The sequence below is a fragment of the Gallinula chloropus genome (assembly GCF_964237585.1).
Source record: "Gallinula chloropus genome assembly, chromosome: 4".
NCBI classification, from domain to species: domain Eukaryota; kingdom Metazoa; phylum Chordata; class Aves; order Gruiformes; family Rallidae; genus Gallinula; species Gallinula chloropus.
In genome coordinates this window covers 30812324-30821430 of record NC_140088.1, presented here as the reverse complement: position 1 = coordinate 30821430, position 9107 = coordinate 30812324, and positions in this window count along the sequence as shown.

Genomic DNA, 9107 nt, shown 5'->3' with positions numbered 1-9107 from the left:
CTGCTGAAATTGATTTAAAGCTGAAGAGATAAGAAAAATAAGCAAGAGATATTTTCAAATTGCATTTGAAGATAAGAAGGGAACTCCCCCCTTTCTAAGATAATGGATTTTTAATAAAGCAGTAGCAAACAGGAAACTTACATTTAGCTCTTGAGATGAACGTTCAGCAGAAAGGATGTGTCTGAAAAGATGGGGCTTTTTTACTGGCACAAAGAAGTATTCAAACACAAAGAAAAGTGAAGTCCAGTCTGCAAAACTTAGTCTTCCATCCGAGTGTCATTTCTATCAAAGCAGCGTTCTTTCTAGTATGGAAATGAGAAGGACCTTAGGTTTGTGTACAGATTTTGGATTTACTGTCACAAAAAGAGACAATTTATTAAATGCACATACCTGCACACAGAAATTGCGGGTAGCCATAGGCAGTTTTAAACTCCCTTCCCCAAATAGAGATTTTATTGGAAAGATTACAAATAAAAACCTCTGTGTGAAGAGCAGAGTGAAGGACTTGATGTCCTCTTGTCCTCTTTCCTGATCTTATTTTTTAAATTTTATGATTGCGTTCTGTTCAGCTGTCACAGAAGGGTGAATTATTACTTACAATTTAGCATGCTCAGGTTCCCCTTGCAGCCATCCTGGTGCATATAAATTGCTATCAATGGCTTCTTTTAATTTTCAAGCTAAGCAAGTGGCTGGTACAAAAGGACCTTGCGTGTGCTTCAACTCAAGTGCCGTTTACGCCTCTCTCGGGCAGCATGGAGCAGAGATGGGGGAATTGTGACCAGATCTCTCTGTTTTCCAGCAGCAAGACTCCTCCTGTTTTGGTAGCTGGAGGAGCTGCAATGGCAGAGCTGGCCCCAGCAGGCAGGGACACAATGCTGCAGGTTTCTCTTGGCAGGATGGAGTTCATTTATCTTTATGCTTCAGCTCGCGTTCCTGGGAGCTGGCATACTTTCCCAGGAGTGGGAATGGTAAAGTGATGTTTTCAGTCCCAGTTTGGCTGTAATCTAAGCTTTCTATAAAGCAAGATTTTCCAAGGCCTCACATGATGTGGCCCCCCACTGCCCTCCCTGTTTTTATTTTCTGGAAAATACCACATAGTTTCAAAGGAATAACCTTTTGCCTGTGTTAGTGCAGCCAAAGCATTGTAATAATGATAAAAATGTAGCAGTGCCAGGAGTGTCACTAAAGCTCCTAAAAACATTTCTCTCAAAGTCAAATGGAAAAGAGAAAATGTTATCCTCCCGTCATTGCTACATTGCAATAAGAAAAAGACACTTTTTGCGTTGCATTCACATAACTGTGTGGCAATTGAGGCCAGTGGCTTCAGAGTCTTCCTCTGCTGGGCATGAGCACAGGGCATAGATATTAGTCTTCTGGAAGGTTTGTTGGAAAGCAGTTAAAACTCGATGCTTTATGCATTTTACTCCAAGTACAGGTTGTTTCTCACTGTACGTAACTTTAAAATGTTAATTTGTGACAAATATTGAACTTTAGGTTGTGCTTTGTTTTAGGGGGATGCTGAATTGCAGAGCTGTAGAAGCATTCGTCCAGAGCTTTCATGTTTGTATTTTCATTAGGTGCTAACTTTATTCTCAAATTATATCTGGACACTTACAACTGTGTGCATACAAATGCAAGTTCAACTTAAATGCATTTTAATCTTATAATTGCTTTAAATAGACATATATATATATTTCAAATTGACGCTTATTTTTCATTTAAGCTTAGTGAATAAGGGAAACCAAAGCTAGTGAATGAAATGTTTCTGGTCACTGTCCCCCCAGTATTTAAAGCTACTTTTTCAGGCAAATTCCCACTCAAATTTTGAAAAGAGAGGGGCACATACTTTGACAGTGAATTTTAATTTTAAATGTGTAATTATCTCAAAATCTGACCAAACCTCCAAATTTTAAGGATAATGACATGCAGGTTTGCATTCACAGATTGGAAAGGGAAAATACTTTATCTTGCCTTTATATTCCTATTGAATTTTTAACTTTTAGTGAATACTATCACCTACTGTCTAAACTGACACCCAGAAATGACCAAGGAAAGCGTTTTCTAAGTAACAGAAACTAGTTCTGCCAGTTGGGTAGTTTAACACTTGTTTTATTATAAAGAACAAAATCAGTATGTATAGGTATCAGTATAGCATGGAACACTGAAATGTGTGTAATGGCTATGTGGACACGAGAAAAGGTATTTGCTTTGTAGTTTTACTTGTACTTATAAAGAAGTACCTTTAATTCTTTGTAAATTGCTTTGTTAATAAGCATTTTAGCATAACGTAGCACATGTAGGCCTTTTCGTCAGTTGCTATAATGTCAAGTCTAATTTTTAAGCAGGTTATCTTTAAATACATTAAAAAAATATTACTGCAATGCTTCTATTAATTTTTCATGCTTTTATTGAAAACAAAGACACAAAAGATAATAGAGTCACTGGGTGGCACATAACTAATTTCAGTAGTAGGTTACTTTTTAGTTTCTTTGAAGTTTGCCTGGTGATTGCCAAAAGATTGTTACATTTACAATGAACTTTATTAATAAATTCTATTATATAACAGATAAAATAGATATCAGGTGTAGAGCACTACGACGTGGTTGAGATTTAAAATGGTAAAGTACAATAGGCAGAAATTTATTCAGCTGCAGACTAGTGTTTATGTTTTTTTGTAAACTTGTTTAATCAAACCACTGACTGAGCACATTTAATGCAATATAGTTTCCGTATCTGAAGTCACTGCAAAGCAGATTTTTGTGGTGGTTAGTAGAGTTACCAGCACATACTTCACTTTTAAGTGTATTTAAGATGCTTGTTTACGGAAGTGATATTTTTTAAAAATTCTAGATTTATAATGCTAACGAAGAAAACTATTTTTAGGCACATAAAAGTATTTTGATAATCCTGTTGTAAATAGAATTGCTTCAAATTATAACTGCGCTTTTATTTAACATGCTAATACAAAATGTAGGTTAAAAAATATTCTTGCAAGCTGGCAAGTCATGGCCAAGAATGACTTTTGTTTCCAGAACACTGCTTTTTTGGCTGTTTGGCATTCTGTTGTGCTTAAGTAGGTATTGGATGAAGTAGTTCTGCTTGAGGCAGGGCGTTTGGGGTCTTGGTACTGAATTTCTCTTATTGATTCCACAAGTGCACTTGTCCACTTACAGTTTTACTATGTAAAACTTTTAAGTGTATTGCTTAGTGATTTGGGGCTAAAGATGTTTGCAGAATGCTGTACCCAGGCTTCTCATGTGTAGAAAAGGATACGGTGGTCATGAAATAATTGTTGTTCAGCTTAGTTGTGTCAAGCTGCTACAGAGCCCTTGAATGGGAAGTGATTATGAAATGCTAATATAAGCTATAGACATACTTGGTTTACTGAGTAGTTGTGCTTGGGGGACTCCTGGCAGAGACATTTTTGTCACAGTTGCTATAAAATCAACTCCACAGCCCTCCAAAATGGTAGTAGCTAGATATCGAGAGACATTTTGAGGATACCTGGTCCTATCAATTTGACCATGCAGTGATTAATGCAGCTTCTTGTACTCATTAAATTGAGAGATGCAGCAGGCTGAAGTGTACAGTATTGATCCAGTTTCAGTCCTGGTAAAGAGAAATATGGATCAAATATTAATCTTGATGTTATTGCTCATTGTAACGCTGCATGCAAAGTGAACAGAAGATCTCTTAGGCTTTAGTATTACATAAACCATATAAAGTGCTCAAGAAACAAAGGTGCATTTATGCTTAAAAGTGAGGCAGATCCTTCATAATGAAAACAAATGATGCAGCACAAATAATTACATTGTAAGTCACTGTTGTGATTGTTGCCTTTATACCGGGTGTGATTCCAAACTTAGAGAGATGATGTAAACAGTAAAAACTCACTCTTTTTCTGCTACAAATTGGAAGTGCAATGAGAAATAAAAAATATGAAAAAATATGCATTGAATGAAAACCTTTTTACTTTCCTTTTCACCTGGCCTACAAGAGTCCCTATCACCTGTCTGCCACATGATGTGACATTTCTTCTCGTCCCCTGCCAATGTCTGGCCTCACTGTGGAGCAGTACGAGTGAATAGAGAAGGTCAGTCATTTTCTTTCCCAGACATGGTGTCGTTTTTCCCCTTGTGCAGTGTCGCTGTGTCTGGGCTGACACCATGCCTTGGGAAGCCTGGCTGGGATGTGCGCTCCTGAGAGGTTTGATTCCCTGCTGTGCAGCCGTACAGCATCACAAACTAACGAAACATAGGGAGATTTCAGTATTTCCAGGAGGCTGTCTGAGTGCTGCAGAGTTTACACTGCTGTACTGTATTTCAATTATTTCTCAGCCATCAGTATGCAAAGCTTGGCATTTCTGTTTAAGATTTGATTTCCAATGAAGGAGGCAAAAGAAGCACCTTCTATGAGGAAATACAAGTGGGCCCTAAAAATATTGCCATGAAAATATACTTTCTTAAATATATTATGTTTATCTGGAACTTTCTGGTGATTATGAAGGTAATAAAGAAGGAAGCTGTTACATTCATCTGTCAAAAATATTAGTTGCTTTGGAAAGAGAGTGTGGAGAATTGTGTTTGTCTATCATAACCTTAGGCAGCTTGTCAGCAAGTGGGTGGCTTGATAACTTTACCTTTGTCAGGGCATGTAGCTTGGGGCAAGAAGTGCAACAGCAAAAAGGTTGCAGCTGTAAGAAGATACAAGTGTAGGTGCCAATGTCCTGGTTTATCCTGTTCATTTGGGCTGTTAGTTTCCATGTTTTCCTAAATAAATGTCACAATTTGAACACTGCCTGTCGGTGCTCACAAATATGGAATTGTAACCTTAGATGTTTACAGTCATAATTCTAGGTTTTACCAGTGTTGCACGCAAGCATCATGTTATATAGCTAAAATTTGCCTTGTGTTGTAAAACTTCTCATTCTCCCATGCCAAGAGAGTATTTGCTGTCTATCCAGGCTCTTCATGTTTCATGCCTTAACTTTGACTGCTTTGTTGCCATGGCAACTTTGCTGTGCTGCATCCTTCCACTGCATTATTGTTATACCTATAACTAAGGACTACATCAAATAAATTAAACTTGTCAATCACATCTAAAAAAAGATATTGAAGATGTTTCTCATCCGTTTCCAATATCATAGTAGACAGCCAAAGCACTAGTTCTGGACTGCAATCCCTGACTTATTTTATTGGTCCTCATTACTTATAACAGCTGCACTGAAGCTGGTGGGAAATACTTGGTGGCTGGAAATAGTAACTTCCTCTGGATATTAAAAATGCTATCACTCTCACACCATTTACTGGAAAAAATGTCCTTTTTATCCTTAAAATTACTAATCGTGGAAGTAAATACATTCATCAGTTTTCAATCTTCAGTGCTTAAATTGCTGTGTAAAAACAAGTACCTACCTTAGGTGTCTGGGCCTTAATTTGAAGACCAGATATTGAACAAGACTTCTCAGTTGCCTGTAAGTTGTGCTCTATTTACTTCCCACAAACATTAATTTTATTTTGTAAGGTGTCTGTCAAAACCTGTAAACATTATTCCAGCCTGGTAGTCAGTAGAAAAGCAAAAGAACAAGTGTCCTTTCAGGGAGCTGTTTAGAAAATATCTGGTCAGTAAATGTGGCTAACATATCACAGTTAAATATTGACATATTAGTATACAGCAAGAAATGCCAAAACCAGCAAATGTGCTATTACTCAAAGACACTGTTGTAGATCATTATTTGTTGCCATTCTCTATATATTTCATTTGTTCAGTGAAGCATTTATTTTACTTTTGTCCTACTCTATAAGGAAAATGGAAGAAACTTTTGTGCACATTGTTTCGCTAAGAATAATAAAATTTTAACAAAATGTAATCTGCTGCAAATCACATTTACTATTATAAGCCTGATAGCTGGAGGCTTTTGGTGTTTTGGTTGTAATTCCCAATCTGAGGCTGCGCTGAACACGATGTAATTTACTAGAAGTCCATGTAACTCATGGGAGAGGATACAAGGAATTCCAATATTCCCATCAACCCTAAATTGGTCTGAAACAATATTATTTGTTTCCATTTTCTTCTGAGGAGAAACAGCAGCACTTAAACAGATTTTTCCCTCATGTAAGCATAGCCTATTGTTTTCCAGAGTTAGATTAATGTGCTTCTGGTATGATTTAAAAATAAAAAAATGAGTAAGAGTGATTTTAGAATTCAGTAAAAGTCAAAGCCCATGTTTGGGTTTTTTTTCCTAATAACATTGGCTTTTGTTTGTGGTGGTTATGAAGTGCTGCTGCTTCCTGTGCATTCGAGTGATTCAGATCTCTGGGTGATGAAGCAGTGTGTTTCTGGTACATTAAGTACATAAATAAATGTATTACAAAATTATTGGAAAAAAAAAAGAACTGATTTTTTGACTGTGAGGATTTTGCAAGTTACTATTTTTTTTTTAATTAAGCCATGTGTGGAATTCAGCCATCTCTTGCCTTACAGGTTATAAAACTTTTCTCCAGGTCTGAAAAGTCTGTTGGTAAGTACCATCGGAGATGCTTACACTGGTAATTATTGTGATTTCAATTTTACTAACCATTGCAAGAATGCAGGTGGGTAGAATATATTTTCTGGACACTTAAGCATACTGGCTTCTCCACTAGGGACAAATGCAACTATCAAAATACATCCTGAGTAATCTGTTTATATAAGAGCATGACTCTTTAACAGGTAATGAGAACTTTTCCTTTTATAGGCTGGGGAGAATAGTGAAGTCAGCTTTGACTGTTATTAAAGCAGCAGGAGTGCAGCAGTCCTCACAGATGTTGAATTTCTCCCCCGCAGAGAACTTTTTCTTCATTTTGTCCTGCCTGTTTGGTTTTGTTCCTGGGCTCAGTAAACTTTCCTTTCAGAACAAATCTCCATTAACTGGAAGACACCAGTTATGCTCTTCTGTCATCCAGGATGGACTTGTAAGTGAAGGCAAAGTCTAATCTAATATTTTGAACTCGTATGAGTCTGATATTGCAGCAAGGTTTGTTTCTTTCACACCACAAAGTACTACTTCAAGCATAGGTTTTGGTGCACTCATTTTGATTGCTTCTATTCTGAACAAGTCTGACAGAACCATGTTAACTGTGAAGTGCTAAATGTAGAACAGACACGAGTATATAACCTTCCCCTCCCTAGGGAACTGAAGAATGTCTTTTGTCTTCTGGGCATTGAAATTCACAAATAAAATGCTGCATTAGTATCAGTTTGTGACAATGAATAATATTCCTGCTGATCTCTAGAGCCTCTGCAAACCCTGAAGCAGGGATTATGCATTCTATTCAATGCCACAGAAAGTTTATTCCAAAATAAGCTATTTTCTTTTATCGGAGGAGGTGATAAGAAATACAATAAACTGTGATATAGCCACTATCATAATAAGGAATCATGCTCCTGGAACCCTTCTTTAAACCAGAGTGATATAAAAAATCTTCTTCCCCCTAGAGTAAACAGACAATTAACAAATTCTGTGAAATAAGTGACAGCTCTGCATGGTGCTCCTGGGAAAAGGAATTTAGGTTTCCTGTAGCTCAGAGCATGTATAAAAATAATTCAAGACAGGGAATGGAGAAGGATGGGCAGAAGTTTCAAGACAAGTCCAAGATCAGATCAACTCCAGTCTATCTAATGTAACTGCTATATCAGCAACAGCAGAAGTTAGAAGCCTTCCTGCTTCTGGCATGGTTAAGTATATTTTATGTAAAAGAAAGAGTACAGTTTCTCCCTGTTATCTCTCCTGTTTGTGTCTTCTTAATGGGAAAGGAAATACTTTTTGAGGGTAACTTGAAGAATACTTGGGGGCTGTAGACTGGTTGCAATATATCTCTGCATAAGGGTGTTGAAGGTCACACCAGAGGACCTTCCACAGCAGCGTCAAGCAGTGTTTAACTCAGAATAGCCAGAGGTATATTGTAGAAGGTATTTGTCCTACGTTGGGAGCCATTTGAGAAGTTGAGTCAATGTGTGATGTAAAGAGTAATTTTAACTATGGTGGTTCTATTGCAGCTTTGTCCTATTTATGTAAATCTTTGTTTTTGAAAAAACATTGTTTTACCTAGCAAGAAGGCTGAACCATAGAAATCTGTCAAACTGTAAACTTCACCATTCTTGTGTTAGGGTGGCCCATTAAACCTTGGTGCTGACAGACTCTTTCATGTGGCATTTCAAATAGTTCAAGAACATGCAAAAGCCACCCTTACAGTATGTAAATTATTAAATTAAACAGCAACAGGTTGCATGCACAAGTACAAGAACATAGTTGTTTAAAGATACTGTTCCATAGTTCTCTTGGTTCCAGATGCAGTTTTGGCTTCACCCTCACAGACAATTCCTGGGTGTATTTTGAGAGTTAACGTGAGCATCCCCAATAGGCTTATTAGATGTGGCCAGCTCAGGGCTGCAGATTTCCTGATTTCTCTATGGACCATTCCAGAGGATTTGGCCCCAGTTGTAAAAACAGTTCAGAGCATTTTAAATTTATTGATACTGATATAACTAAAGAGCAACCAGGGCTGTCATGGGGACCTCACATTGCCAGGTGTTCTTCTGGAAGAAGCATCTTCCTGTGACCAGTGCTAGTCAGGTAACTCTCTCACACATAACAAGGTCCTGGAGAAAATATCAGTGTCCAAAATGGTCCTGAGGGAGCTTTAAAAAATAAGTTGATGAAAGATGTTGGTTTACATATTTTAGTAATTACTTTTACTGGTGCTCAAGTTATGACCCAGTTTGACGTGCTCTTTGTACCAAAGGCTAATCTGAATCAAATTCTCTACCCATACAAAGACCTAAGAAAACCTTATATTTTTACATGGTTTTGCCAATTTTTAGAAACACCTTCAAATAGAACCTTTTAAAGGCATCAGTTTGGTTGGTTTTTTTTTTTTTTTTTTTTTTTAAATATATTTGTAGCTACTCTGTGTTCCTGTAAACTCCGCCTGTTATGGCCGAATTTCTCTCTGTCATTCCCCATGCTTTCCGGATGTGGCCCCTGCCTAAGGTAAGAAGGAAACCATTTTTCCCAAGGAGATTCTGTATTTAAGTTTTCTGTCTGTTTATGTATTTCTTTTTATATC